Source organism: Pezoporus occidentalis, unplaced genomic scaffold (genome assembly GCF_034315485.1).
Source record: "Pezoporus occidentalis ecotype Australia unplaced genomic scaffold, CSIRO_AGI_Poc_V1 ctg91, whole genome shotgun sequence".
In the NCBI taxonomy this organism is placed as follows: Eukaryota; Metazoa; Chordata; class Aves; order Psittaciformes; family Psittacidae; genus Pezoporus; species Pezoporus occidentalis.
Window position 1 is genome coordinate 1,842,464 of NW_026916273.1, and position 23,821 is coordinate 1,866,284.

General features: G+C 38.1%; 1 long non-coding RNA gene across 1 annotated transcript in view; it reads left to right on the forward strand.

Annotated features, from left to right (window-relative positions):
- The window catches only part of LOC134156929 (uncharacterized), an 86,251-nt gene extending 62,905 nt beyond the window's left edge, over window positions 1-23,346 (forward strand). The window contains exons 2-3 of the long non-coding RNA XR_009962132.1: window positions 20,277-20,431; window positions 22,805-23,346. This is a non-coding gene — a long non-coding RNA (uncharacterized LOC134156929). The remainder of the gene's footprint in view (window positions 1-20,276; window positions 20,432-22,804) is intronic.
- Window positions 23,347-23,821: the final 475 nt, after the last annotated feature.

Consider the following 23,821-nt stretch of genomic DNA (forward strand, 5'->3'; position numbering starts at 1 on the left):
TATCAACTTCCCATCTCCCTCCTCCTTCCCTCCTAGACCATACACTACTTCATAAACAAGGGGAACATTTGCGTAGTATCCTGAGCTTCATACTCAGCCCAACAGTTACTTCTGAGCCTCTCAAGGGAGCAGATCTCTCTCTCCTACCTCTGAGCACTTAAGGAAGCCCTCTCCAGTCCCACTCTCATTCCACATTCTAATAAATTCAGTAAGGCAGGAATACCTTGTGTCTTTTGAATCTGGCTCACCTGACCTTGCCAAGTGTGGATCAAAGTTTCCCCTTGAAACAGGAAAATTTCTTTCCACGTGTATGTTCCAAGGAGGTAAGAAACTTCTTTTGTCCCAGTCTTGTCTCTGTTTGTCCTAGTATTTAGCTATTAAAATGCCAGGGGGATAGAACTCTGAAATACGTGGATCTAGGAAAGGGCTTCTTTTCTGTTCAGGCTGCTCTATTTCCTTGAGTTAGAAGCAGGAATTGAGTGTGGAGCTTTATTTTGCATTTTGCAAAATGTTCTGGGTTTTCTTTTACTGAAACTCAGTTAGTGCAGCTGCTTAATTAAGTGTTTCCAAAATCTGAGAAACTATAAATCTTTATCCCAGCAGGAACTGCATTGAGATCAATATTCCCAGTGATGAAAAGCAAACAAGATAGTGTCACAGCAGGATGCCCCTTTCTATGGGGAGAGATATTCCATCTTGTTATTAATAGAAATGTTTTGTTGGAACTAGTCTAAATAGATTTGTTTAGAAAAGGGAAATGATGCTTTTGTTAAAATTTTAAAAGTAATTCTTACATATTATTTAAAACTGAAGATTTTTACAGATCAAAGTAAATGATGGTGTCCTTCATTCAAGGAAATTATCATCTGAGAACATGACCCAGCCAACAGTATCTGGATTTGACAGTTCACAAAAGTAGTTTATAAACTGGTTTAACACCTGTGCTGTTCCTAGCTGAATTGTTGTCAGAAGGGAGAGATCATGTCTGTAACTGCTAAAAGTAGGTGTAAATATGAAAAGGAATTTCAGGGAGAAATACTGATATTCCATATCATTTCAGAAGTCAAGCCAGACTTTCCTATGGTGGCTGATTTTGCAGGATAATTCTCTTAATTCCTTTGAAAGCACCTTTAAATAGGAAGAAATAATAAACAACAAAGGGAAAAAAACATGCTGGTGATAGCATAATATGGTAACGGTCCCAAACCTAAAGTCAAGTCAGTTTTTTTAAATCTTGATTGAATCTTTTGAAGTGGAACATACTGAGGTAAATCTGGCGCTGATTTTTATGTAAATTTAATATATTTTATGTAATAAATATGCATATTTAAAATATTTTATTTTTATAGATATTATAAGCAAATAAATAAATAATGAAATTAACAGCTGGTATTAGTGTTCCTCTCTTCAAAATAAGGCCAGGAGATGAGATATTTCTCTTCTGCTTGCCCACTGGGTGATTTGCACCAATACTTAACTGTACCTTGTTATGCTTCAGGTGATTGCTTGTGGAAATATAGCAGGAAAAGTTTTTTCCTGGTAGGTAAAAATTGGAACCCACTAATGCTGATGCAATAGACCATATGGTCCCCATGGTAGGTGTGCTAAAAAGCGCCTACTGTAGAAAAGTTACAATACAGAGCGCCGTAAGTCTGCTTGGCATAAGGTACAGGGGGACTGTGCCAATGAAATACACAGTATCTGTTGCCTAGGTGCATGGAGAAATATAACAAATAAGTCTCTATTCACTCAACATATGTCAAAACATGCTGCTTGGCTTGAGGTCCTCCTGGTTCACATGGTTGTCCAACAATATTCAAGAAAATTTTAAAAAGTATTAAGGGAAAGTAAGGAAAAAACCTCAATGTATTCTCTTTTATGGTGACAATTATTTCTCTTAAGTTTACTTTTTCTATTTTTTTACATCTCAGCATCATGTTTTTGTAAACCTGATCCTCGATGCCTCTTGCAACTGATGAGAACGGTACATGGATCGCACTCTTTAATTGCAGATCTGAATGCTTGCTATTCTCATGATTAGATAAAGACAGACCGTGGCTCTTTCTGTCTTCTTAATTTCAGGCAATTCTGGATATCATGAAAATTCCTCTTTGCCTCTTTAGTGCATGCATAAAGACTTGAAGTGCATTGTACTCATATATTTCTGAATGAAGCAGATAAATAAACTGTCAGGTTTATGATGGAGGAAACAGGCATTTGACATAAGAAGCTGCCCACCTTGCTACCTTCGTAGTAGACCTAAAACTGGAGCATATACATACCTAGTTGCTGAAGCCCTGTTCAAGCCACCAGAGCTTACCATCTTTACAAGACCTTTTACCTCTTCATGCCAGCAAGATATCTTCTGTTTGATCACTCATTTCAGTTATGTTAGTGGTTATCTCCAAGATGTGTCTTTAATAATGTCATTTAGTAATGTCTAGCTGATTAACACTTTGAATCAATTTTGGAGGTTTCCTTCTATTTCTTCATGTAGTAACTGTCAGATAGATAGGAATCAAATATTTTGGTTTTATTTTTGTTTTTTTTTTCTTTCTTGGGGGGCTTAGTTCATGAAATCCAGTTTTATCACAAGGAGTACATTTGTATGGATGTCAAGATATACCTGTCTTTCAGCTTATGGGTATTAACTCTGCCCTTTTGAATTCATTTGGAATTGAATAAATGAATTAAGAAGTAAAAATCCTTACCTTTAAAGCTTGCTTAAGGCTGAGAAATGAAGATCCCTGATTCTGCTGGTTACATCCAGCATGCATGCTTGCCTTTAGCATTTTAACTATTCAAGATAAAAATCTCACAGGTAAGAAGCAGAAGCAGGTTGCTCACTATCATAGAGCTGAAGCTTGATTTTTTAAATATGGATATATGAGTTGCAACTTGAAGAATGTTTAAGAAAAGCATGCCATATAGATGGGCTTCCAAGCCTCTAAGCAGTTACAAATGTACTGAACCAATTCTGATTTTAAAGAAAAGGCATTTCCTGTAACTAGTGAGGAACACTGACCACATTTCAGCTTGGCTTCTTATCACAGTCTATAGTAACTGAGCAACTTCTTAATAAATTGAAATTAAGCAATGGCAAACAGAAATATAATATAGTCTTTTCTGACAATGTCTCTTTATTCATGCATCACACATACTATGACACAACAAGCCACATGTTAATGATTTTTTTTCCAATATTACCTTAGAGCAATAATAAAATATATTCATAGAAACTTGGTGGGGCAAAGTCAGTGGGTTGAGAGTAACAGGAAACGACCATAGCTATTTTTTGGTTTACTGTTGTAGCAAGAAATTGCTTTTCTAACTAAAAGCCTCTGAGTTTATGCACAAAGGCATAGCATAGGAAAGGTTTTTCTATGCTGTGGAAGCAACATGAAGAAGGAAGAAAGATAATACAGCTTGTAGATTTTAAAAGTACCATAACCTAGCATTTAAGACATTGTTTTTTTTTTTCAGTCCCTGTTTATTGCTCCATTTAATGCTGAAAAGAGAATACAACATTGCCTAGTTTTCATAGGTAAGCTTGCTTTTTCAGAACTAATCTAGTTTAACAACTAGAAATAGTTGTTAATATTCGGCTGGGTATGCAAATTTTCATGAACAATGAAACAGCATAATGCACATACACATAAATAATTGGCTAAATTCTCAAGGAGTTTTTGATGTCATATGTAATAAGAACAGCAATTCAGGAATAATAAAGAAAACCTCCAACATTTTGGTGTTTACTAAGCAATGAAGGTATGTACTTTTGCATTACAATGTCTAAGCAAGAGCGCATGCATATATTTATCTGAGCCATCTCAGCAGCCTGTACGCTCTCTTCAAGTAGCAGTCAGTGTCTTTGAAACACCATGTGTTATATTATTTTCTTTCAATGGTTCCAAGAATATATACCCTTTATCAGCATTTCACCAGGAATTTCACTGTTCCTGAAAACTGATTCCAGGATATTTAAATCCAGACTTCCTGATGGGGTAGTAAGAGGTCTTTCAGTCAGAGATCCCAGAAATTCTACATTATAATGAATGCAGGCGATCAACACCTTTTGTTGGAGAAAAAGAGAGGAAACTTCTGAGCGCCATCAGAGATCCTGAATAAGAGTTATCATCTGTAAAAAAACAAAATTCCTATTTCTGTTCAGTTGTTTATGCACATTTCTATAGCTACTGAGGCTTGGACTTCAGTGCAATTTAGTTTACCGAGAACTTACCTTAAATGAGTGGATAATTAAGACTTTTTTGTGCATGTTCCAGTTCCCATATCTGTGTGCTGTTCATGATGCAAAATAAAGAATCCTCTAGAAATTATATTCCTGTTGCATTCTAAGGTCAGGGCAACAGGATGTGATGGACTTTTTCAGTGGGTACAGAAAGCAGGTGACTAAAACTTATTCAAGAAAAAACACAGAAACACATTTTCAAGACATCAAAACAAGACTGTGGTTACACAGTAGAAAAATATGATGTAGGGACTTTCCATCCTGAATTAAAAATGATATGGCCATGTGATGCAAAGCCTAGTATGGTATGAGATTGTTCTGCTCGTTCAGACTTACTCAGAAATTGTCATGGGTTTATTTTATATTAGCTAGCTATGTCAGACTTTGTTGTCTGCCACTAGCATAAACTCTTCATTGAGTATTCTTTCAATTTTATAGAAGTTATACTCAATTTCTGTCAATTTTATCAAACATTGCAGATTGAGTTTATAAGTTACATAACATTCTGGTAGTGTTCTGTTAAATTCCTTAAAGTCAAGGAATTTCTTAAAGGCTCAGTGGAATGATTTGTGACTTAAGGTTCTATGAAAACCAATAGGATATGGCCTAGCAGTTTTAGAAGAATAAACTTCCCCAGGTTTGTTTCATATGAGAGTTTTGTGCTTTATTTTTCCAAGGCTGTAATTGACTTTTTGAGGACTTTGGAAAAAAAGGAATGAACAAAAACCCAAACAAAACCAAAACAACACATAAAACCTGATATAACAATAAATTAGCTCTATGTAATTGATATGTTCTCCACTCTGTATATAAATAGTCTACAGCTTTCCATAATGCCCTCTAAAGTCAGGCTGAAATACTGCTATTGTTTCATTGGACCCTAGAGGACATATCCAATTCTGGTACACTTTCAGTGAAATGAACAGTTATTCTTGGGACTAATTTGGCCAGAATAATTTGACCTTAGAACGGTTTCTAAAGAACAGCATTTTATCTTCACCAATTCCCCTGAAACAGATCAAAATGCTTGAGTTTTAAATGACACTGAGATTGGTCCATTTTCTCACTCTCTTACTCTCTACGTAATCACTAAATATGATAAAATGATTAGTGGTCACTGTTTTCAAGCTCCATGAGACTTAATGAGACTTTTAAGAACTTGTATGTTACTAAATACAGAAAGTTTCTTTCTGTATTTCTGTTTCTGTAAGGTAGTTGTTTAGTGTATGTCTGGAGCATTATTTCATGGATGAATGATTTTTTCTCATTTACTTTGGTGCCTACATTTAGATCAATATATTTGTTTCAGAAAGAGTCCTGTCTCTGACTGAAGGCTTTGTTGTCAGCAGCTTGCTAGTGTGAGTGAAATCCAATTTGTTTCCATTATAGATGAAGCCACAACCAAACGGCAGTTTGTTTTTGTGTATGGGTACACTGCATAGGCACAGAAGTGACAAAAGCAGAAGGAAAATAGAGGGACTAAGTTGCAAGCAGTAACGGCTTGTAAAAACTTCTTACAATGCGTTTGCAGCCTCTGTTTTCCGTACTTGCACTCAAGGATCATCAGTACAGTTTTCATGACTTTTTAACACTCTCAATACCCAAGATCTGTAAGACTGAGAAATTTAAGACTTGCAACAATCATCTTTTGTCTGACCTAAATTAAATCACTGATGCATGCATCACCTTATCTCAAGAACTGATTATTATGCCTGATTTTAAGCAGTTATTAAGACAGGAAAACGAAGTGACTGACAAGCGTTGAACAGTCAAACATTTTCTAATGATTTATCTTTTTAACTTTATCTTGTAAAAGAACTTCTGCATAAACTTTAAATGTGTGGTGCTACTGCAACAAAGCAAAAATTATTTTTCTTCTTTGTCTTTACTAATTAGTGAGTAACAGGGAAAAAATACTGAAGCAATCTGGGTCTGCTGAAATACCAATTTCAGGCACTCAGTGTGAATTCCAGTCTTTGGGAGTTGGTTTCTGAGTCACACTTTCAAAGCATTTAAACAAAAATATTTTTGGTAATGATTTTTCCCTCCCTTACTTTTAGGGGATTTCAAAATCTGTGCGGCTCACCCTTTCAGATTTCCAGGCTAACAGATTTATTCCCATGCAATTTAGCTGATGCATAATGGAAAAATAAAAAACGCCAAGTTGGCTTTTTTGAGAGATATCCTCCCAGAAGTTGTCATTCTTAGAAGCACATCTTGTTGCTGAAAACCCAGTTAGAATCCAGGTCTTCCAAATCTTGAGTCTTCCATATACAGTGTTGTTTTTCAGGACAAATCATGAAGCATGGCTATGGCTTTTTTGAAATGGCACTCATATGCCCTGTTTCAGCAGCCCTGTGCACAGCATACATGTTATCATATATGCACATATGATACAGCATATTTACCAGAACTCTTGCCTCTAATCTATTCTTGCTGACTTTCAGTGTGTCCCCAGCTCTGATTCCCTCCCACACCTCTTTTCACTCAGTCTTTGATAAGGTCCATGTTTCACAGATGTGAGGATTTTATTACATCTGACAAGTCTCTAAAGAGGTCAAGACCATAAGGACCTGGACTGCTGGACTCTTTCCAAAACTGTGCTTTACTTGAATAAGTCATTTGTTCACTCTTCATCTGTCTTTAAAATGGGCATAACTTTTTTTTAACATTGCAGAGAATGACAGAAGGATTCTATACATTCTATATGAATTCTTTGTACAAAGAAGCTCTATCTGAATGCTAGAAACTTTTCTGTCCAGATTTTAGCACAATATGACTCTTTGGTCTACATTAATACTTTTTTTTTTTTTGGTGGAATGGAGGTAGTTAAATGGAATTGGGTTTAGAAAGATGAGAGTTAAATTTCCTGCCAATAATTACACGTTTCAAAGAGGAACAAAAGGGGACCTGGAAGGCAGTGGATCTGACCAGTTCTGATCTTTGTTCTGATCAGTTTGTGGGCAATGTTGTTGTTTCGGGTTTGGGGCTTTGAGGGTTTTATTTTAGGTGGAGGGGTTTTTTGTTTAGTTGGAGGTTGGGTTGGTGTTGTTTTTTGTTTTTTTTTTTTCATTTCATTTGTTTTGGATTTTTTTTTGTGGGTTTTTTTTATGTTTTTCACTGTTTGGGGTTTGTTGTTTTTTTTTCATAGAGAGCATCAGTGTGAAGTAGCACTCTACTTTCTTCAAGTGCTGTTTTAAAAATATGGGATGGAAATTTGTTTGCCCTCTGGTCCTTCAGGCACAAATTACGTTTGGTCAAACCAGACATTCTCAGAACAACCTACAGAATTGTTTCTCAGACCAAGTTATTCATTCTGCTTCAGTGTTTGCAGAATAAAAAGATGGTGTTTTACTCTGAGAGCATTGGCGAGTCTGTTATGGGAATGATGAAGTCTCCTCAGCAGCCTTCAGTGTAAATTGCCTCCTTGAAGGAGGCTGGGCAGTTAACTTCAATGGAAAGGAAAAGTTAAATGAAATGCAACAATTAGTCTGCATTTATGCAATGATTTAAAGCAGCTTATTGTCAAAAAACATATTTGTCGATATTGCAGTTGCTGTTATATAAAAAACATATGCTTGCTTTTAAGCCCATCAAAGCTTGTGAAAATTGAAAAGATAAATTAAGCAGGAAGCTATAATGTGCCTTTAGAGAGTTTACAAATTGCAGGAGGGTTCAGAGCTGAGCTTTAGCAGAGACGACTTGATAATACTTTTTTCAGTTTTTTAGACCTTTTTTACAGTTACTAATTACATTGGTAGCTGGACTTGACCTAAAGTGGATCTGAAAATAAACTGTCATTAATAAAGCAGTGGTCTGAAAGTGCAGGTCCTTGGCTTCCAGATTCCATTTCCATTTTTCCACCTGTGATTTGGCTGTTGTTTTTTTTTTGTGAGGTTTGGGTTTATCTTGCTATAAAATTCCTCATAGTTGTCCAGAGTTTTTATGCTGTTTGTTGTATGTGCTGACTTACAGGTCGCTGTTATGCACAGTAGTGTCCCAGTTTTGGTTCTGAGTGGTAAGCATCAAAGCTACAGTCTGAGTTGGATCCCTGAATGATCCAAAATATATGGTCTATTTTCATGTATACAGTGGTGTTGAGGTTTACCTCCTGTATTATTCTGTGAAAGCCCATATTTCTCAGATTCTGCTTTGAGCTAAATTTGGAGACCGTGCTTAAAGTTATGTGATCAGTTTTATTGCAAGAATGTTACAGTTCTTTATGCATATGTGAGACATGAAGCTGTAAACTACATGGGTTTAGACTTCTGAGATGGGATTGACTTTTTGATCCCCAGTTTCCATTATCATTTTAGACACTGTATTTCATTACGTTTGTCTTAGATTGCTTCCTGCATTATTTTTAAATCTGACACTGATGTTGGATTTTTTAAATTATAAGTCCAACAACTTTCAGCAAGACTTAAGAATAAGTATCTTTTTAAAGTCTGGGTAATACAGAGAGCTGGTTGTTACATTTAACATGTTAAAGCTCTTTTTAGAGGAGTTATTTTGGGGAGAAGTTATTTTCTCTTGCAAAAGTTATGCTTTAAGTATATGTATTAACAAGCAATTGAAATGATTAATAATTCACCAGTAAACTGACTCCAGCCTACTTGGCATTTCTAGTACTGATTTGTTCAAGTCTATATTTTGAGAATATCCAACTCAAACCTTTGCTCCATCTCCTCTTTCCCCACATCCATGCCTATTAATGTAATGATGTTTCTTATCTTGCTTGTTTGAGTTCTGTATATTTAATTTGAAAAACACTGCCAAGGGAAGCTAAGCAGTGCTTAGAAAACTGGGGTAGGTTTGTTTGTTTCCATTTATTAATTTGTTCTATCCTGTTAGCTCTCTTAATATTTCTTGTGTATTTGGCAGGGAACAGACATGAATATGACTGTGTTCTGTAGAGCAGCCACCACTGCCTCTAGCTGTTTCAGCAACTCACCTTGCCAACACATCTTTTCTTCCCAGTTTTGTCTCCTTGAACAAGGGAAGAGGTTTGAGGCAGTGCTTGTCATCTAAGAGTTATTTTGGGATTAGCTGGGGTTAGTATTCCAAGGTGAAATATTTTCATCATCCTGAAGTGGGGCAGAAAATGTTCACAGATTAATAAACAAAAAGCCCTGCAAACATACATAGGCTTAACCAAAATGGTTTGGTTTTGCATTTCTGCTGTGTTGTCAGAGTATATTTGAAGTTAAATTGCAAAATGTTGCTTCAAATTGAAATTTAAATTAGGTCTGTATCACCATCTTCCGTCTTTAGTTTTAATTTAGTAGCTGTACCGAGCTTGGAAATATCTCACTATTGACTTTCCCTTTCTGTTTCTATCTGAATATTTCTCAGAAGTTTAAAGATTTTTTTATCAGAAAATAGTCAAGCACCCCTGTAGCTGGAATCCTTCCATTTATTGATAACTTCATAAATAAATACACAAATAACTAGTTATTACCTGTGACTGTCTTGCACTTGTTTTAAAGCCTTCTGTTTAAATAGTATCATCTTGCTCCACAGACTCAAAACTCTGTTTTATAGTGAGAGATAAATTTTTCGTACAGCTTAAGCTATAAGAGGTTTACACGTGCAAGTTTTCCATTTACAATAGAAAATCTAGTTATTTGAAACCATAATATGATCTACTTTATATTGCAGAGCTTCTCATGCTCACTTCCCCCACCCTGTGCTGCAGAGAGAGAGGGTTGCCCAGAGCATGTCTGCTAGGATGCAGTGATGGTCTCATTCCTCCTGCTGTGTAATTTTTAATGTGATATCTGACGTGGCAGGCAGTTTAATGAGAATTCTGATAATGAATTCAAACTTAACTGTTGAAAATGAACAATCCGTAATTAAGTGAATGTGATGTGATGACTAATTAGTTGATGTAGCAAATAAGGCAAAGTGCAGTTCATTTTTAAAAAGAAATATTTTAATTGTTTGACAAAAAGTTCTGTAATGCAAGCAATGACACATTGCTCTTTTTTGTTCTGTTTTTTTTCATTTCAACCACAGGTTACTAAAAAATTACTTGCAGTATTCCTAAGAAGTTGGGTTTCAAGGTCAGGATTAATCAAAAGGTTGATTATATTTATCACTAGGTGTTTAGCTATAGAGATAAAACCAGCTTTTTTTCTTCTCAGTTACTATATAGTTATTTGTAAATTTACAATTTATTCCCTATCCCCAACATAGACTTTCAAGTCATTAATAGATGTCAGTCTTTCCTTGCAGTGAACCACTATAGATTTATTTAAAAGTTTAATCATGTCCTATCTCTAATTCCAGTTCTCATAATTTTAACTTATATAGGAAAAAAAATGCCTTAATGAAGACATGATTAACACTCCATTGTTAGCAAGCGGTATTTTAATGGTAGTCATCCTGCATAATAGAGGGTGTTGTTTGGAAACCTTTTGCCTGCTGATTGTGAAGAGTATTTAATTAGAAATGTAGCCCTGGAGCAGAGGGGAGCCTTTGCTCCTAATTGCCTCTGTTGGGAGCTCCTCCCTTAGGCAGTCTGGGGCAGGTGGGACACAATGAGAACAGGGCGGGTGAGAGGTGCTGCTGCTTTGGGCAGAGCTGATCCTCCAGCTGAACCCTCCTGAGCCAAGGGACCCAGCAATGCTCACTTGTTTGGTGTGACCTCCACAGTCTGCCTCCCTTCAGCTTCCAATAGTGGTTTGAATACTGCTACACTTCTCCGGTAAGCAAGGCCTCTAATGGAAGTGGAATTTACTTTTTTCTTTTTTTTACCTTTTTTTTTTCACTGAAACAACTGTGCTGCTCTAGGGAGGAAAACAAAACTGTCAGTGGTAGGTTCAATTTTGCCTTCATTGAAATAAAATTCCTTTTGTTTCAATGTAAAAACGAGGCTATACTAAGCTCTCATGTAATACCCGTCCTCCAAAACTAGCGTTTTGCTGAAAGAAAAGAATTGGAAATTGTTTTCCTAGGGACTCTTAAGGATAGACTAAAAGAAATCTCAACTTCTTTTATAAAATAGTCCTTTGGGGAATTCATCTTTCTTTGCCTTTCCCAAGTACTTTTAGAGCACAGACTTAAAAAGCAAGCCTGGTATAAACTTCACGTCTGTTAATAGTGCTCATCTGAATTGCCAGGAACATGAGGAATGTGCTTGTCTTACAACCGGAGAATTTGGTGCAACTGTAAAAGACAAACCCTAGTCTGTAATGTGATTGGGTTCCTTCACAGTTAAAGGGAAGAAACTTTTCAGGTGAATGCATAATAGGGTCAACAGCGTAGAGAGTAAGTATCCCGGGACTTAGAGACAGAGTATTGTCTTTCTGATAGCATAGAGCTGCTTTTTAACCTAAATGCTCAAGCAAAAACTGTGTGTGTTGACAGCAACTTCAGTTAATAATGTAGGCGGAGAGGTTTTGGGTTGTGTATCTTGAAGGAAAAGAAATAATTCAGAAGTGAAACGGACAAATGCTGAAGAAAAATGCCTTAATTAACAGACTTGGTTGTTAGGTTGTTTCATGGAGTGTGAACTATCGATTTCAGTGTTCTCTACTTTCATTGCTGCTCTTGCACAGGAAACCACCACATGATGTTCTTCTTTGTCTTGTTACTTGATTAGACAGCAGCAACAAAAAAAAAGTTTAGTGGAGCTAATTGTGCTGATTAAAAGGGTGATTCTGTCAAAAACTGCCCCTGCTTAGAAACTGATAACAACTGAGAACCAGAGTGGGCTAATGAACCCTGGCAGTCTGCTTCTTACTTTGCCAGTGCTGCCTGCTATAGCAGCAGGAAAGGCTCCATAAAGCCCTGTGCTGTGTGGTATTTCACCCTGCCTAACACCTGGAGTCCTAGAAGGTGTTCTGATTGAAACTGCAAGAAATGCCAAAAGTGTCTATTACAGCCATAAGGGATGAGCTAATTATTTTAAACAGAAGTCAGTCAGACAAATTCTAGCTGGGGAAGGGTCAATCTAATTAATTTCAAGGCCAGTAGTTTGGAGGATGCTCGCTCAGTAGAAATTGGAGCAGTTAGTTCTGATTCTGCTGGCTGGCTCACCTGGCCAAGCCAGTTTACAGAGATTGTCTTTTTTTAATGTGCTTCTTTCAATTTCTCTCTCAGGTGATACTAATCCCCCTCGGTCAGCTTTGAATATTAAAAATATGGAAAGAGGAGCTTTAAGGAACCAGGGAAAGAGCCCCTCCCTCTTAGTTTGACTTTACTTGTTCCTTCCATGTTGCTTCTGCTTCTGTGGTAGGGCTGTAGTGTGGAGTCTGAGGGGGTGAATGGACCAGTCCCCCTGGGAAGGGTTACTCTGCCCCTCCAGCACAGCACAGCACAGCTGGCATGTGTCCTGGGCTCCCCTGAGCCTTGCAGTGAGGGGTGCTGATTTCCTCATAGAGCAATGAGCAGCAATTGGGCCAAGTGGATTCCCTCTCTTGCAGGCACTTGCTCTGGACACCAGTAGATATTCCTCTAATCAGGCAGTTGCCAAATGTAACTTCAGAAATGAGGAGCATTAGTTATCTGAAGAAGAGGCAAGAGCCTGGTATGAAAAGGCAGCATTCACAGATTAATCTTTGGCTACAAAAGATAAAAATTCTATTCAGAAGAAATCCTACAGCTGGAAAGAGAAAGGCTGAAGAAATGCCTTGGAACAGAAGTTTGAACTTAAAATCAGAAGAGATTTCTCCCACTATTATATTTCTCTGTAACAAACAGACTTTCTGCAAGGTGATTTATAACTCATACAGAGTAGATCACTCAAATTGAAATCTTCGCAGAGGCACAAATGTCGAAGATCTTGGGGAAGGGAGGGTTTTGTATGAAGCTTGTGTTAAATGTGAGCCAATGGAATGAATATTTGTATGCCATTGTCCAAAAGCTGATTTGGAATTTGTTTCGAGTTCTCTTCCATAATGAAACCGTCAGCAGCTTTTTGCCATCAGAATTTAATTTTTTTAATTTCCTTTAAATTAAAAATATATTTCCCTTTTGATGTTTCAAGCCAGGCTGAAAGAAACTTTTAAACAGTGTAAATCAGCTTTTCATTTGAATTTATCCTAGATTATTCCAATGCTTTTCAGTTTTGTAGACTGTATGTATGTCTGGTTCCAATTCAATAGTCTTGTGTGAATGTGGGGTCATCTGTATTCAGTGCACCCTCAGTCTCAGGTCGGGGCTTTCTGAACCTGAGGCTGGATCCCAGCTTCTCCCACTGCCAGTGCTTATGATCACTGTCCCTTTCAAGAAGGGAAAAGGACTCATAAATTCCACTTCCTCTGTGGAATGTTCCTCTGGGCATTTCTGGCTTAACCAACACGTCTTGACCACCTTTAAGGGGAGAGTTCCATTACTTATACATATATCTATATATGAAGTAAAGCAACCTCTCAGAATATCAGTTAATCAAAAACTTGCTTTTATAAAAGGGACAATGAATCAATGTTAATGGTTAAAAAGGAGCATTTTGATGATATCTGTAACAGGAAAATCCTTTCCTCCTCTTTTTTCTTGCTCTACTGGAGGAAAAAAAAAGGCAAATTAAGTTTAAATGTTCATTATATGTGGCATGCACATTGAACTTTGTTTGTACTGTGAAATGTAGCTGGTTTCCAGCAATGGGGGGGTGGGGGAATAGAGAATTTACCTTAGTCAATTCCGGTCTTTTTCCATTTGTGAAATTTTGACATCTCCCTCTGGTGGCAAAAATCTGAAATATCCATCATACAGCTGCCGTAGGGGCCGGGGGGAGAAACCTGTAAGTGTATTCCAAGGTACGCGCTTGAAATCAGCATACTTACAGTTACAAATATGCAAAGCATAACAGACCTACTCGCTGGAGCATAGCTTTGACGTGAGAGAGAATGAAACGTAGGTTGGCCAGAGAAATGGGATTAGCAGTATCCAGTGTGAAACAATATCAGAAAAAGATAGCAAGAGCAGAGGCTTTTGCAGCAGGATCTAAGGATGGGGTTCCAAACTTTCATGTGGTACAAACCACTAGGCTGCAAATTCAACAGTCTCTGGTAAAGTTAAATATTAAACACAAATTGTCAGGGAGGAGAGATTTTGAGATTCGGAAAACGAAGGATACTAAAGGGTAATTTTTAACATTCTATTTTTTAATTTATTTTTAAGGTATAACATTGTACAGTTGTCGTGGTTTAAACCCAGTCAGGTAACTCGTTCGCTCACTTCCCCCCCTTTCTTGCCCTCCCCCTGCTCCCGGAGGGACAGAGAGGAGAATCGAAAAGAATTCCCACGGGTTGAGATAAGAACAGTTTAGTAACTAAGGTATAACACAGATCACTACTGCTACCACCAGTAATAACAATGATAAAGGAAATAACAAGGGAAGAGAATACATTTCACCACCAGCCGACCGATAACTCGCCCCCCCAGCCCGACCAAGACGATACCTCCGCCAACCCTCGTCTCCCAGCCCTTCCGGCTAACTCCCAGTTACATCCTGGGCATGACGTGCTGTGGTATGGAATACCTCTTTGGTCAGTTTGGGTCAGGTGTCCTGTCTCTGCTTCCTCCTGGCTTCCCTTCCTCCCTGGCAGAGCATGAGGCTCACAAAGTTTGGCCAAACCAAAACATCGCTTGTTATCAGCTCTGTTTGAAAGTCAAAACACGGCACTACACCAGCTACCAAGAAGGAGAAAAAATGACTGCTACTGCTGAACCCAGGACAACAGTCTGTATAGTCTATTGTGTATCAAGGAATACGCTACTGTACCAGAACCTACCTATTTTTCAAGACATAGTAATGAGGAACAGAAAATATTGCTTCCTACCTGGTGGGGTTTGTACTTGAGTGTTATTGGTGTTCTCTGTTAATAAAAGTGGCTTTGTGAAACTCTGATCTTCCAGTGAGAATCAGAAATAATAGCACAGCTTTGCTTTTTCCAGTCAGCTCACTCACTGCCCCTTTTCAAGTATGCGTTAATAGCTATTTCAACCATTTATCCATTAAAACTATTTAATAAACAAGATAGAAATGTAGAAAGCCACCTTAAAACCTCCAACTGATTTAAGGGAAGAGTGATTTATCTTCGCTATGATTGTCCTGGATAATTTAAAAACTTCTGGCTCCCAGAAATCATAACCTGAAACCCTTGAGTAATCCTTTCAACCTAGCTCTTATCTTTTTTCTCCTCATCCTAGTTGAATCTGTTCTTCTGTACCCACGTTAATGCTTCATTTAGTCGTCGATCCTTTGTGTCTTTACAGTTGATCTCCCTGTATGTAGAATATAAGTAGGTGTTCCGTATAAATAAACTACCCAGTGGGAACCAGATGCTGAACTTTATAGCTGACTAGACAGAACCACTGAAAGGTGATATAATATGCTTGGCATCTGTGAGTCAGCATCAAGATGTGCTCTAAATACTATTGCAAACAAACAATTACAGTTTCTGGACATAAAGAACTCCATGTGCTCCATTAGTGCTGTTGGAAATTGCTCCCAAGGGCTGTAGTTCTCACTCAATTCAGATCATTTATGTAATTTCGGAGCATGAACTGTTCCAGGGAGCTGCAGTGTTCACTGATTTCTACACTGTTTGGTGAACTTTCTATTTAAAGGTTTCTTGTGTTGAGGCTGGAACTAATGCATTAAATTCAGCAGTATATAAGAGCTCCTGAAAAGTTCAGATTAGAAAATGCTACTTGTAGGATGCTCCATGCCCTGCTCAGTGATCTGAGTGAAAAAGCCGAGCCATAAGCAGAGGCAGCTTGTAGGGTCAGGGCCTGGATTCACCTGTAGCACTTACCTTCATTAATCTTGTGTTTATATTGTTGGGAAAGTACATGCTGCCTGTAAAGTGAGATAGCTTCACAGTCAAGCTTGATATCTGATTCCTGGCCTGATTCTCAGTGGAATTTAAATGGGCTTCCTATGTGCTAATGTGTGAAGCCTCAGTGATTAGAAAGCTGCTGGAGTGCTGGAGTTGGATCAGTGAATGCTTGCAGGTGCTGATGCTGTGCTTGGCTTAGCTAGTAAGCTTTGCAAAGCTTTCCTTACATGGAATGTTTGTTTTCTCTACAAATGGTGTTTATGGAGAGTTCATCCTGGGCTGAATTTTTCATTTTAAGGAAACTTTCACAGATGTCCTGTTCCGTGTTTCCACTGTTACAAGCCACCACTGAGTCATGCAGCCAGTGACCTGCTGACAAGCCAGTCCTTGCTGCTTACTAAATATAAAAGACACTGAATGGATAGCCATAGAACTGAAGATTAATTCAGCAGCAAAGTCAGCCACAGATGAGTTGTGAAAACTTCTTCTTCAAGCTAACACATAAGGTCTGCCTGCTGTGACTGGTTGGTTTTTCCCTAGAGATTAGAAAATAAGAATTCTGGGTGCACCCAGAGCTGCAAGGGTGATATTATTAGGCAGTGTTTGGAGGCACCTGGCTGACTGTCCTTGAACTGTGACTTGAGATCTCCCTAACATACAGAAACACCAAGTGCCAGACTTGCATGCTGCCCTTAATCTTTCAGTCTCCCAGTGCTTTAAAAACCTGCTTTCTAGAGAAGATTTCCAAGAGACTGCACCATGCAATGGGTGGTTACAAACCCACCAGACATTTATCTGAACACACCCTGAGAACAACATGAATAAAACATTTGCAGGCTTAAGTGCTTATGAAATTCTAAGCAAATATTGGGTTTATGCTGCTACTCTGTGTATATTGAGTGGTGCCATACTGCATAACGGACCCCGCTGACACATGGGTGACTGTAAAATAAATATTTCCAAGCATAGTAAGGGTGTTTTGTTGTAGTTGCTGTGTTTGTGGATTACTTGCCAAACTTTTTAATGCAACTGATCCTAAAATATGAAAATCCATGGCTTAGATTTGGGGGCAGAAGGTTGGAGGGTGCTGGGGTTTGGGATTTTTTTGTTGGTTAGTTTCTTGGGGGTTTCTTTGCTAGTTTTGTTTTGAGTTTTTTGTTCATTTGGTTGGTTTTGTCGGGTTTTTGATTGGTTGGTTTGGATTTTTTTTTTTTTTTGTGGGGTTTGTTTTTCTTTTTTTTTTTTTTTTTCTTTTGTGTTTGTGGCTTCTTTTTTTTATAATCCAGCTGAAGTGGATAAAGTCATGGTTTTAGTTTGAAATTGGTTAATCCATTTCTAAACTCTATTGTTCCATTATTTTTACTAGTCAGAGCAATCCCAGGCACAGCTACAGGTTGGGCAGAGAAGAGATTCAGAGCAGCCCTGCGGAGAAGGACTTGGGGGTGGTCGATGAGGAAATGAACATGAGCCAGCTTCAGTGTGAGCTTGCAGCCCAGAAAGCCAAACGTATCCTGGGCTGCATCAAAAGGAGTGTGACCAGCAGGTCGAAGGAGGTGATCCTGCCCCTCTACTCTGCTCTTGTGAGACCTCACTTGGAGTATTGTGTGCAGTTCTGGTGTCCTTAACATACAAACGACATGGAACTGTTGGAACAAGTCCAGAGGAGGCCACAAGGATGATCAGGAGACTGGAGCACCTCCCGTATGAAGACAGGCTGAGGAAGTTGGGGCTGTTCAGCCTGGAGAAGAGAAGGCTGCGTGGAGACCTCATAGCAGCCTTCCAGTATCTGAAGGGGGCCTATAGGGATGCTGGGGAGGGACTCTTCATTAGGGACTGCAGTGACAGGACAAGGGGTAACGGGTTAAAACTTAAACAGGGGAAGTTTAGATTGGATATGAGGAAGAAGTTCTTTCCTGTTAGGGTGGTGAGGCACTGGTGAGGCCCAAGGAAGCTGTGAATGCTCCATCCCTGGTGGTGTTCAAGGCCAGGTTGGACAGAGCCTTGGGTGAGATGGTTTAGTGTGAGGTGTTCCTGCCCATGGCAGGGGGGTTGGAACTGGATGATCTTAAGGTCCTTTCCAACCCTAACTATTCTGTGATTCTATCCTGACCTTTTGCAATTAAGGATCCTTTTGGACAGTGTCTCATTATATGATGCATTTTTAAAAGTACTATCAGTTAAATATCAATGCCTGTTCTGTAACATTGTGCAAAGCAAAATGCAGGAAGTGCAGAGATGAAAACAAGGGGGGTTTATGATTCCCTTATTTCTGCATAGTATATATGGAGGATGAGTAGGGGTCTAAGATTTAAGTCTCCTTCTAAATGGAAAAGCTGAAATATTAGTGAGGATTTCAGAACCCTGTTTCAACCACAGCCTTTCAGTGCTGGGAGGGCTTTGGGCAGAGCAGACTGCTCTGTCTAGCTGGGATGCTGGCTTGCACAGGAGGGCAGACAGGTGCTTTGGAAAAGCTGGTGGGTGATTGCGTGGGTGTGATAATGAGGTGCTGTTTTGGTTCTCAGTGTTCTTTTTCTGACAGCAAACTGTCGAGATTCACATTATGTCAGTGAACAAATATTGTGTAGCCAAAAACCACAGGCATGTCCAAATCTGCAGTAGCTTGATTATGGTATGCTGTGAGGTTTTGATTAGCAATTTTTGATTTTTATTTAACTTTGACCAGTATAATAGCCACAGCACCTTCATAGCAAACATCCAAGATTTATTTTTCTCTTTTTCTAACCAAAGTCATTGGTCTGTGTAATTTATATCATGGCTTTGCATTTCCTGTCTATGATTACAGCCAAGTACATAGGGCTTTACATTAATCTCTTTACAGGGATTTATAAACAGTCTTCTGTTTTTTCCTTCTTGAAGGTTCCCAAGCCACATATTTGGCTTTAATTTCAAGGTTTGAATTGACCCAAAAGATCAAAGCAAAAGACATCCAATTCACCATGATGATTGACTTATAGCCAAACTTTTATAAGTTGGCAATTTCTCATGTGTACAGAAGGGATATAGCTTACCAAATCTCATTGACATTCAGAGGGTTTTGGACCCACTTTAGTCTTCTCTCACAATCCTGTGTTTAAATGGCCTAGGTCTGCTTTCTTTTCAAAGTAAATATGCATTTCCTAGGGTTTTATTATTATTATCTTTCTTATTGATGAATTCTCTGTATTTAAGACTTGTACCTCCCTGAGAGACATTCATCCTGCTTCTTGACGACTCTGAGTGGTGTTGACAGCTGAGTATGATTATACATGATAACAAAGTACTTATGTCAACAAGAGTTAAGAAGTAGGGAATTTTCAGATGATTCCCACTCCTTCCAAAAATACAGGCACAAAGGTGGGCTTAGGAAACACAACTGGAAAATCTTAGATTTCTGAGAATGATACCAATATTATTTTTTTGTCATGATGTAGTAGGCATGTAGCTAATTAATGCCTTACACCAAAGACAGAAGTTTCCAGCTTCTGAAGAAACTTGATCTTGAAGAATACACTGAAACTTTTTACAAAAGATTATGGAATTGCCAGCGTTTTCAACTGAAGAATAAACACAAAAATACTTTAAAGCATAGCGACTTATTTAACTGTCAGCGCTGTTAGATCCAGCCTTTTTTCCACCTTCTTATGAATAGAAGAGCAATGAATAATATGTGTAATAATTACCAATGTTTATTAATTAATCAGTAGTTATTAACTCCCCTGACACTACAACGTTTCCTTTGCTTTGTGGATTGCTGAGCAGCAACCTGTGCAGAGTAACACTTAGGTAGTAAACAGCAAAACAAGCATCTTTGTGAAAAGAATTCAAGAGAATGTCTGTTTTCAGAGTAGAGATTTCATTTTGAATAGGGGCAGCCAGGGCTGTAATTTCATTGCTAGCAAAGTATGAACAGAAAGAATTAAAGTGCACATATCAAGAATAATAAAAGAGCTTGAACTTCTTAGAAGCCTTTTGGTTTTAATTTTAAGTAAAGGAACTTCAAAAATGCTTTTAAAATCTTCATCTTAAATACAGTTAAGACTGGAAATTGCAGTTGCCCCTCCTTTAACCTTTGGTATTCTCCCCAATATTCTTCTTTGTCAAATGTACTCAATTTTATGAGCTCATTATTTTTCCTGTACTAATACATTTTTCTTATCTCCTAATTAACCACTGCTGCTAGCTTACTCATGATGGCATGCTTACATCTGCTCTGGCTTTTCTCTCTTATTTCAATGCAGGTCTCCTGATGCAATTGACTCAGCTGATGCTTTGATGCTATTCAAACTGTCTTCTGGTGTCAAGTCTACGTGGTTCCAGTTCAGCGGAGGTGGGAATGCAAATGGACAGCTGCTAACAAATCTTCCTAATTAAAATTTGAGAGGGACTTGAACAGGTAAATCATACCAAAATTCCTTACATTCCTTCAGCTTTCAAAACTTGATTAGAACCTTTCCTTAAAATTTCAGTTCTGCATAAAACACAAGAACTTTTTTTTAGATTTCATGTTCAACATTTTGTGTGTCTTCTCTTGAAATCTCCTAACTTACATTTCATGTGTGATCTCTGCCATGCTGAACTAATCTCTTAAGGTATCAGCCAACAGTTACAAAAGCAGTACAAAAAAAAATGCAAAATATTTTTAGTCAGTGTCAAAATCTTTGGTCTTCAATTAGTTTAGCCAGCACTGATAAATGAGGTTATTGTTTTGTTTTGCATCTCTACCTGATATTTTATACATCCTAACAAGTGTATTTAACTTGATACTTTTCCGCAGTTTTCCATTATTTTATAAAGCTATTTGCTGACATAAAAAAAAAAAAAACAAAACCAAAACTATTAAATCTGTTACCAGTTGTGCAGAGTTTTGTTCCTTGTGAAGCTATACTGAAGTTGGTGCTACAGATAAGGTATTGAAAAATTAAATGACACTAGTGTGTGGTGAGAGCGCAGGCAGTGGTTAAAGTCTTAGGTGTCTTTCTACACAAGTCATCAGTTTTATCCAAAATCAAGGCATTTCTTGGGTTTGCATCTTTCCATTTTTGTTTGAAGCTTTTTCAGCTGAAAAGCTGTAGGCAGAGGCTTACAGAATTTCCCAGAGATAGACTGGTTGGGTAGAAGTGCTTTACCCTGGAATGAGTTCTTTGCTGACCAAGAAGGTCGCATCTATGGCTTTTGGAATCTGATGGTTTGTGGGCTATTATGATTCTATGGTCATTGCAGATGCCACTTCATAACAGCACATTGCCAAGTATTGCAGACTTCCCAATGCAAGATACATGCACTGCAGAAGACATGGAAATATGCTAGCAATGCAGTCTTTATGTCAAAAAGTCCTATAGCTGTTTTCCTACTAGAAAGCTGGAAGTGTAAGGTAAAGAAAACACTAATGAAAATGATAGTCTTGAGTGACTTTCACTGCACAGTGCTTGAGATGCTGTATTCTTTCAGACATCTAGGCCTTCCAGAAAGTGGAAAACTGATTTTTAGTGTAATTTATATTAAAAATCACTTAAATATAAGAATACACTAAAATATTCTTTTAATATCATATTGTTTAGTATTTATTAAATATTAGGATAATGAACACCACTTTAGAAATTGTTTGTTTAATAATTATACAACCTCCATGCTGATATTCTCATCTCCCATCACTGATTTATTAACACCAAAGGTTATGTGCAGATTTTCACTCATTTCTAGAAAATTTGCTAGTGAGGGGTTATTAATTTCTCAGATTGCTGACTGGAAAGTAGATGTAACTTGAGGCTAAATGTGCTGACAATGTTTTCCCATTTTTAAAGGTAGTCTAGCTCTCCTGGCTTATCATACAAGAAACCAGTTTGCCAAGCTTAATGAAAGTTTCAAGAGTGGGAAAAGAAATTAAAGTCCTTTGACAAGGTCATTAATTAGAAACTGGTTTAAAAAGAATAGGAAAACTATTATCTGGTCAAACGATATTGTGCCCATATGGTGGGTATTGTTAGGCTGGTAGAACTGGATGATTTATTTCCATGTCACAGAGAACTTTATCAGAGGAGGAGGATGTTTAAAGTTTCAGTGTGTTACATTCCATAGATTTCCCTCACTCCCCACTGTATCCTACCATTAAATTACCTCAGGCAAATATTCTGTACAGTACCTTTGTTTTGTCTGGCTGCTGGTTAATTTTCCCTTCCTCCTCTCCACTGGTTTGCTCAACAATTATCAGGCAAGTGGTCCAAGGTGACAAGTATAAACTTCTCCTTGAAAGAACAGCAGAGGTGGAGCAGTTGCTGTGGTTAGCAACAGCTGGTCTTGAAAGAGAACCATCCTGAAAGATCTGCCAATACTTTTGACAGTTCCTCCCCTTGTTTTCCCTGTGAAATGACAAACCCTTTCACAGACATCACATACCATATGTAATATTTCATTCCTTCAAGCTATGCTAACCTCCTGCTGTCTGACTGATTCTTGTGCTGGGAAGGGGGAAAAGATATTTTCCTGCCTGTACCAATCCTGTGTTGTCTCTTAGGTAACTTACGGCAATAAGAAAGAGTCGACCAGCTTATCTTAATGTCAGTGTTTGCACCAATGTTTTTGTTGGAAGCAAATGGCTTCTCAAAAGTCATTTGAAGAGCCTGACTTGAACACACTGTCCTTCCTCTTAAAACTGCAGACTGCTAATGTAAAAGCTCATTTCTTTCAAATGCTCTATTCTCATAAAGAAACCCTTTAGAAATAGAAAGAGGAATGGCTTCCTTAGGATTTTCCTTTTTTTTTTTTCCAGAAGGCTGCAGGCATGGCAGAGTGCTTTCAGCAGTGACCTGTTACATTGCCAGAGATGATAGCGTGATGTTTGTTAATTCGCTGTTGTGATGCTTTAGGCAAATGTAATGGGTGGAGAGGCAAGAAATCTATTCAGTAATGTCATCCCCTCTAAAAAAGATTATAGGAAAATGGTTTATTATCATTGCTTACAATCACTGCTTGCTGGTTTTCAAAATACCAACAATATGTCAAACGCTTTCAGGAGACCTGTGAGAAACAGCTCTTTCCTCAGATAATTTACAGTCATGGCAGGCTGTCATCTGCTGGTGTGTATGTGTATTTTCCAGTTTTTATTGCCCTTTTTCACAGAAAGGCAGAAAAGAAAAGCATCAGAACATTCTCTGTTGTCGAATGAAGGGAAAATAAACAGGAGAGGAGGACTGCAACATGAGTGCGGAGTCATGCTTTATTTGGTTTGTTGAGGGGCAAGTTCAGATGATTATCTAGAATGTTGCAAAGCTTTTCCTGTCAGCTTTGATACATAATGAGAATTTATTGGTAGACATCCAGAGGGAAAATTGCTTTGAATTCTTGCATTGCATTTTACAGTGTGCTGTTTCCGTTGGAATGAATGAATAGTGGTTCAATGTGTGCATATATGTTGAGCTGTAACCAAAACTTGGAGTGCTTGGGCAACAAGATGGTGCCTTTCCTCTGCATCTGTGCCTAAACTGGGAGCTGGCCATTGCAGCCTTCATAAGGCACCAGCCTGTTTTTTTAGTGATCACTCTGGAAACAAATGTGTTCCTTCCAGCATACCATGTCTGGTTCTTCTGTCAGGCTCAAATATTGCAGTACCATCTTCCTGTTGCAGCTCAAACCTCTTAAATAATCTAATTTCATCCATTTGGTTACTTCTGCCAGATTTTCATTTCTTTGTCACAGCTGTCCATGTTCCAAAGCTTTACAGTTTTTTGCTGCAAACTATAGTATATGGCCACATTTCTTTCTGAAGGTTGGTAGTATACTAGTACTC